Source organism: Asparagus officinalis, chromosome 7, assembly GCF_001876935.1.
Source record: "Asparagus officinalis chromosome 7, Aspof.V1, whole genome shotgun sequence".
Lineage (NCBI taxonomy): Eukaryota > Viridiplantae > Streptophyta > Magnoliopsida > Asparagales > Asparagaceae > Asparagus > Asparagus officinalis.
The window spans coordinates 63,002,255-63,011,251 of NC_033800.1; positions in this window are offsets into that span (position 1 = coordinate 63,002,255).

Below are 8,997 nucleotides of genomic sequence, written 5' to 3' on the forward strand. Positions count from 1 at the left end.
TGCTGCCGCCGTTCTCGAGCGCCGGATCTGCCGTCGTCTCCTCCGCCGCCTCCTCCGCACCACCGCCTTAACCTACCCAACTCAGGTACCTTGGCCTTCAATTGTATCTCAGTTCTACAAGTTGATCTGAAATATTGTTCATTTTTTTTTGAGAAAAATGGGCTCAGTATTCATGTTCATTTAATTTTTGAGATAGCTTAATTTTGAGATAGCTTAATGTTCATGTTCCAACAATATGTGCCTTGTGTGAAGCATCAATACATTTGAAATGGGAACTATAACCAATGTCGTACTAAAAATGCCAATTTGATCATTTAGCCCTTTTGTTATAGAGAAAAGTATTTGAAGTTTATGGTCGTTTTCGTATATTATAGTGGCGAGGTAATCCTGGATGCATGGCTATTTTGCTAGTGACCATTGCAGCCACTGGTCAGTGAGGAGGATATGAATTCCTATGGACTTGTTCCGTATCACATTTTTGGGATATGCACAAATTTCACAAAACTAGCATGAAATTTATTGATTTTTGCTCAAACTGCCTTGAACCTTAATGGGTAAATAGTGCTTAAATTACCTTTTATTGCACTTATAAACCTTGTCTGTGTTCTATTATGTATCCATGCTAGGATTAACTGAAGTGGATCTCCTTTCACATGATTGTTTTGTTAAATATGTTCTATTATGTATCCATGCTAGGATTAACTGAAGTGGATCTCCTTTCACATGATTGTTTTGTTAAATCAAACTGCCTTGAATCCAGGATTAACATTAACTGAAGTGGATCTCCTTTCACATGATTGTTTTGTTAAATCAAACTGCCTTGAATCCAGGATTAACCGAATCATCATGTATCCAACTGACATATATCAAACTGCAAATTAGTATATCCCAAAAATGCGTGAAATTTTGGTTAAATTGACATATATCCTTGATATAGTGCTTAAATTGACATAATCATTGTAATAGATTATATTTGTAATAATTAAGATTTAAGTTACCGACTGAGACTTTATTTGTAATAATTGAGACTTTCAAGTTAAACTTGAACTTAATTGAGCTATAAATATAATATTATAAAAAGATGTCATACCAATTGTCCCACTCAAATTGTCTCATTACCTCATTTTACCTTACTTTATCCCACTCAAATTATCTCATTGGGTAAAATTATCCCATTAGAACAATTTACCCCAAATTACACTAATGAATAACCCCCCTAAGTATAATCTGTAAAAAGAAAAACAAAGTCAGTGAGCAACAACTTATTAATTAGTATAATTAGAAAAAAGAGCTTAAAATAGTAATTAGCATGCTAACTAATAAATTATAAACATGTAAATATTTAATTGTTAATCACTTAATTCTTAATTAAAAAATATAATTTCATATTTCAAATGAAAATACATATTTCTTGTATTGTAATTTGTACTTGTTGTTTATACTAAATCGAGATTATAGCAATGTAAATATAATTAGTACTTGTTCATTGTTGTTTATAGCAATGAAACCAGAAGGTAGTTCTGGTCCACAGCCTGTTCAAGATGATCACACTCCTTTGTGGAAGTATGTCACGAAGTTGGAGAAGATGGGTAAATGAGGGAGAAAATTAGCAGTGGATGTGTAGTTATTGCAATGAAGTATTTACATTCTCCTAATCAAGGGTCAAAACCCATCTAATACAGATTAGTGGGCAAGGAATTAAAATGTGCAAAAGTGTTAAGCTGCACAATATGAGAGACATGCAAACTGATATGGATAAAGCAGAAACAAGGGTGAGGGCTTCTATAACTAGGACAGTGACGCTACCAGGTTCTTCAGCGTCAAGTGCAGCAACAGGAAGACAAAGCATGCCTTCTCGTCCAAGTGAGCTAAAGAGGGGAGTCACCACCGTTAGCAAGAGATGAATTAAATTCAATGATTGCAAGGATGTTCTATACTGGTGGGCTATCATTTAAATTGGCAAGAAATCCTTATTTCTCCAAGATGATCACATATGCCGCAAGCAATTTAATTGTCGGTTACAAACCTTCGGGTTATAATTCTTTGAGGACCATTCTTTTACAACGTGAGAAGGCTCACGTAGAGAGGTTGTTGGAGCCCATCAGGGACACATGGAAGCAGAAAGGGGTCTCTATTTGTAGTGATGACTGAGCAGATGCACAAAGGAGGCCATTAATAAATTTCATTGCGGGCTCAGAAAATGGGCCAATGTTCTTGCACTGCGTGAATGCCGCCGAGGGAGAGCAGAAGAATAAATATTTCATTACAGAGAAGCTTGAAGCTTGCATTAGAGAGGTGGGGCCTCAAAATATGATCCAAATCATTACTAATAACGCTTCGGCATGCAAAGCCACAGCGACAGTTGTGGAGGGCAAATTTCCACACATCTTCTAGACTCCATGTGTTGTTCACACCCTCAATCTTGCGCTTAAGAATATTTGTGCTGCGAAGAATACAGAGACTAATGCAATTGCTTATGCAGAGTGGAGCTGGATTACAGAGGTATCTGATGATGCTTTGATGATTAAGAACTTCATTATGAATCACTCAATGAGGCTGGCTATGTTCAATGAGCATTAGAAGATAAAGCTTCTTTCAATTGTTGATATTCGATTTGCTTCATGGATCATCATGCTAAAGAGGTTCACGGTGATCAAGAGAAGCCTCCAAGATATGATTCTTAGTGACCGTTGGAGCTTGTACAGAGATGATGATGTGGGAAAAGCACAGTTTGTTAAGGATAAAGTGCTTGATGATTTATGATGGGATAGGGTGGATTATATTATTGCTTTCACTGCTCCTATATATGATATGATCTGACTCACCGATACCGACAAGCACAGCCTTCATTTAGCAATGTTACATTAAACGTTGGGCGTTTCTAGGCGTCGGACTTGACGCCCAGTGCTTAGTCGTCTAGGCGGGCGCCTAAGCGGTTTCTGGGCGTTTTTTTTTTCTTTTTTCATTTAAGTGGTGATCGATGAGGTTTTGCTGAAGGTCGGAGGAGATAGTGGAGGTGTTCATATTTAGAGGTTAATGGAGTTTGGAGGACGTGTAAGCTACGACACATAAAATCACAATCAAGGTCTATAGGGTGCAATCCACGTAAGCAGACAATGGTTCCCTAAACGCTTGTAAAATCTAGTGGGCAACCTAAATACCGCCTAAACGTTAGGCGCTAGTTAGACGGTCTAGGTACCGCCTAGGCTTAGGCGTACGCCTAAACGGATTAGGCGGAGATTTTTTAAAACGGTGTCATTTAGTATATGATATGTGGGATACAATGATTGAGAAGGTGAATGTTGTTATTTATAAACATGAGAGCAAAAGAGAAAATGATCCCTCCTCATTTTATGATGTCGTACACAAAATCTTGAAGGATAGATGGAATAAGAGCAACATGCTACTACAGTGCTTGGCGCACTCTTTGAATCCAATGTAATAATTTAGATTATGTTATCAATTTATTATTTTTTATGTGATTATTTTTATTAATAATGTTTAATTCAATGTTAAACTTTAATAGATATTATCACGAGACATGGCTCAATGGGAATATCCATCTGCAAGCACCTCATCAGGATGAGATCTCTTCGGAAAGGTCCAAGTGTCTGAGGAGATAATATCTTAATGCCAATGAACGGAGGACAGTTAACTTGGAATATGCTAGATTCTCGACCGCTCTTGACACTTTTAGGGATCCAGATTCTCTTGTTGATAGAGGATTGTTGGATCCAACACCATGGTGGGTGCTCTATGGATCCTCAGCTCCAAATCTTCAAGCATTGGCCTTAAAGCTTCTAGGCCAACCCTGCTCATCATCTTGCTGCGAAAAGAATTAGAGTAGATACTCATTCATTCACTCTTTGAAGAGGAACAAGATGGCACCAACAAGAGCAGAAGATCTTGCGTATGTGCATAGCAATCTTCGTTTGCTTTCTCGGTCATCCCAAGAATATCAAGGAGAATCGAAGCTATGGGATATTGGTGGAGATGCATTCGACTCATTCCAGGGCGCCGGTATTCTTGATGTCGCCACCTTGTCTTGATGAACCCACCATGGAGGTTGTAGTATTTGCTAATGATGAAGGCAATGAACAAGTCATCGGACTAGCTTCCACTTCATCTTGATGTATTTTTTATTTACAAACTTGTTATTTTGTGATGGAATGAGTAGAGTATGTACTCCAATTCCTTTTTATTTACAGACTTGTTATTTTGTGATAGAATGAGGATGTACTCCAATTCCTTTTTATTTACAAACTTGTTATTTTGTGATAGATTCATAATTTAGATTGTTAGTTAAATTTTATAAATTTTTCTATATATAATAATAATTTGAAGAAAAAAAATCATCGTCGTATCCCCATATCCTATTTTTTTGGATTTTGCCGTATCCCGTATCTGTGTTCCGTATCCGTGCATCATAGAATCTGCAACACTGAAAATGAATACCATTTATTCGATTTTTTAAAATCTTCTACTTCAAGGCTGCCTTGCAAGATGTTTTTTTTTTTTTTGTGTGTGTGTGGGGTGGGGGTTTTTTTTTTTTTTTGTGTGTGTGTGGGGTGGGGGGGGGTTGCAATATTGCCATCTGACATCCCATCCTTAGAAATCTGATTCTTAGACATCAATTTAGAATGTGACTGTGTAGCATCAATTATCCATAACCAAGCCTTTTTTATCTAACTGTAAATTGGAGAAAACTCCAAAAAAGCAGAAGTTCATCAACTGCCTTCCAACCACGTATTAGAGCTCTGTACCATGGCACCAAACTCCTAGCAAATGAGCAGAAGGCAACACCAATGCAAGACTTTGATACCGAGTACAAGAAGACCCACCATTTTCAGCGATGCAGCATAGGCCATAGAAATAAGGTGAAAGCTCCCCAATTCATAGAGAAGAAAAGCACGAAAATAGAGAGTTGTCATGATAGACTTAATTGCATGGAAGTACATTCATCTATATACTTTTGGTAATGCATAATGGTGACAACCTTTTTCTTCTCTTTAGCAAGCTGCCAGTAACTTCATTGTTCTAGTTAGTTATAGGTTGATTCAACCCATAATAAAGAAGCAGGTGAATCTTAAAATTGGATTCCCACCAGCTACTCACATTCACCTGCCTGCTCTTAGAGCAGAAAGGGTCATGGATCACTGACATCCCTTTCTCCTGTCCTTTCTCCTTGTTCAAAGGCAGGCATCCTCTCTCCCCCTCTGATGGGGACATCCGGACTCATACACGAGATTTTCGCCGAGTTTATCAGCGCAGGAGGCGCAATATTTCAGCACTATGGTTTTGATTTCAAGTTGTAATAATTAGTTTGAATTTTGAATTTTTGAATTTCGAATTTTGATTTTATTTGGTAGTTAACCAACTGATTGATTGTAATTGGTTAAGAGAGAGATTTGAGGGATTGAGAGGATTTTCCAAAACTGTAATTTGCTTTATTTAAACTCTCCTGTAATCAGTTTGGAAAATTACTGATGAATGAAATTGATTTGCTAAATAATGGTGTGAAACCCTAGCTTATTGATTTTGATCAGCCGTCAATCTCTTCACAAAATAAAAATAAAAGAAAATCAAATCCGATACTGTTCATCTTCTCCTCCAAGCAAACAATCAAACCCACACAGTCCTCCCCTTACAACCGCAGCAACCACACCCGAAGACCACCGGACCGCCGCCCTCCTCCGTCGACTCCAGCAATCACCACCACCTCCACCGACCGCCTCCCCTTCAAATCCCCTGCAACCGCACCTGAACCATCATCGCCGACGAAGTCTTCGTCTCTCCCCGCGACGACGACCAGCCAGCCCAGAATCCTCGAGCTCCTCGTCCAGTCCCGCCCAGTCAGCACCGCCGCCTGGACCGCCGCTCACTCCGATCCGAACGCCGTCCATCCCGACTCAAGCGCCGTCCTCATTCGTCGAGCGTCGATTCGTTCCTGCTCCCCCTTTTCCGCTTGTCCTCAGATCCAGATCCTATTGAAGACTATTTGGCTTGAGTGATTTAAAGCAGAGTCCCTATTCACTCAACCAACCCATTTGATTTGAGTCAAGTGTGGACCAGACCCACTTGACCCAATCCGGAGTTGTTGAAGCTAGTTGAGTCAGATTCAACCATTTGATCCCTGATTTTACAATTGATGGTGTATGGCAGATCCTGATGCAGATGACGGAATCGTGCTAGATCCAGAGACCGGCATCGCAGATTTACAGCTTTCCCCGTGGTTTGATTATCAGTCATTCGAGAGCGTGCCCGAGTACGTTGAGCGTGTGACTCATCAGATCGTTGACAGCGTAGAGAGTAGTTTGGGAATCAGTTCGTGGCATCGGCGTTTCCATCCAGATACACCACTCCATCCGAATTACGCCGCCCTCGGTGGAGAGCTTCCACCCCTCATATTTGGCGTCGTTGAACCACCTCCAGAGGATCCTCCCGTCGAACCAGTTCAACCCGACGAAGGTTCAACTTTCTTTCGCCCAATTATTTTCGGAACTGCTATTGCTTGCATGTTGTTATCAATATTACTATCGATCGTATTTGTGCTGTAATCAGTTTGACTAAGTGAGCGAGCGAATCTGTTGCTAAGTATTTTTACTTATCCAAATATTACACTTTGAACTGTATTGAGAGAACGAATCATTACATTTATTTTCTGGATCATTTACAAAGATTTGAACTTAGTACATTGCAACTTTTGCTTAAAACCCATCAAAAGCTACACTTTATTCATGAGCTTCCTGCCTAGATCGATCGCTGATTTGGCGAAGCATTGCTGTTGTTAATCTTCATACCTGCATCACATTGTTTCGCATCATTTTTGGTATCAGAGCACCTGGTTCTAGGTTAGGAAATTTGTGAGTCTTTATTATTTAAAAAAAAAAAAAAGTTATTTCATTTAATTTTTGTGCACCCACCCATTTCATCGCATTTATTTGTTAGTGCATGCCCACTCGTACCGTCGATCGCTGATTTGGCGAAGCATTGCTGTTGTTAATCTTCATACCTGCATCACATTGTTTCGCATCAGTTTTGGGGATGAGGGATATAAAAGAGTGGTTGATAAGGTGGAGGTTAGAGAGGTCAAGGAAGATATGGGAGAAAAAGGAGATGATGTCTGACTGGAGGACATCCCAAAAGGACTGGTAAAAGAATAATGGGAAACCATCTGGCCCAGGAGCTTTGTCTGGGTGAAGACCAAAAACAGCTGTCTTGATCTCTTGAACTGAGAAGGGGATGTCCAGAGAGGAGAGGTCAGAGCTAGGATGAGGGTAGAGGTGATCCCAGTCTAACTGAAATGAGGATGAGGGTAGGGATTTGAAATGATTGGAAAAATGATAGAAGAAAGCCAGTTGTTTTTCTTGTTATGAGAAGAGAGTAGAGTTGTTGATAGAGAGGAGGGGAATGAAATTCTTTCTTCTGTGGTGTGATGCTATTTTGTGGAAGAAAGAAGTGTTGGAGTTTCCTTCACGAAGCCATTGAAGCCTAGACCTTTGCTTCCAATAGATTTCCTCTTGATTGGCCAAGGAGGAGAGGGATGCTATGAGGGAGGTCCTGAGGGAGATTTTTGATGGAACCAGGGGTCTGGATTCTTCAATGGATTTGAGGGACTGGATGGCAAGATGATAGATCCGAATGTGTGTTTTTTCCATCTTTTGAGCCTACGTTTGAGAATTTTGAGTTTGTTGTGGAGAACTTGAATAGGGTCACCCTTACATTTGAGGTTAAGCCAAGAGGAGGAGATAAAGGAAGAAAAGGATGGGTGGGCCAACTAAGCTTTTGCCATCCTGAAAGGGGGCTTAGGTTGGGGGCTAGCGGAATCCAGGATCAGAAATTCGATATTTAATAGCTAACATAAATAAAAGTGAATTTCGTGGATGCTTTTGCTATTATTAAGAGTTTTTATACTCATCATTGATTTGGAAGTGTGTTAATTGATTTTGAGCAAGTGATGTGGCCTTCTTGGCATGAGTAATGTAGCTTTCGCAGCCAAAGTGATGTGGCCTTATCGATATAAAAGATGTGGCCTTATTGGTTTGAGTGATGTGGTCTTATCGGCATAAATGGTGTGACCTTATCGGCATAAGTGATGTGGCCTTATCAGCATGAGTAATATGGCCTTATCGGCATAAGTGATGTGGCTTATCGGCCTAAGTAATTTGGCCTTATCGGCATAAATGATGCGGTCTTATCAGCATAAGTGATGCATCATTATCTAAGTGATGTCGCCTTATCAGCATAAGTGATGTGGCCTTATCAGCATAAATAATGTGGTCTTATTAACATAAATGATGTGACCCTATCGGCATAAATGATGTGGTCTTATCGGCGCAAGTGATGTGGAAAGATTGTTAAATGATGCGTTCAAAGCATTTCCAAGCTATTGGGCACAATTTGTAGCCCTTAGCGTGAAAATGAGAGGACTAATTTGCAAATTAAGTGTGCATCGAGAATTTATGTTTCAAGTGACTACTGAACAATTGAGAATGTGGTAATTGCCTTACTCATGCTTGACTTTTCCATTGTCGATTTTTATGTGTATATGTTTATCAATAACTCGTATTTCAAGTGATTTCTGCCAAATTGATAAAGAGGTTGTTGACTAAATAATATGGAATAATGTACTTACTGAGCTTTAACTCACCTCATAGTTTTCTATCTTTTTTAGATTCTACATGGCTAATGTAGTCAATGCGTCACCTAGTTGATTTCCCTTAATACTCAATGCTGGGAAGATTGGATCACGATCTGATCCTCCACCTTTTGCTCCTTCAACCACACTTGTTACTTGAAACAGTCTTTCTTCACATGACCCTTAGCAAAAGAAGCACCGCTTAGCTCGTACACTTGTCCCGCTAGAAGATTTCTTCCATCGCGCATTTGCTACCAACACGGCACCGAGACCTAACTCATCATCAACACCCTGTCGCTGTTGACTTCATCCATGGTGATTGTTGCCTTACCTATGGTTAGTGATGTCTTTAGATATTG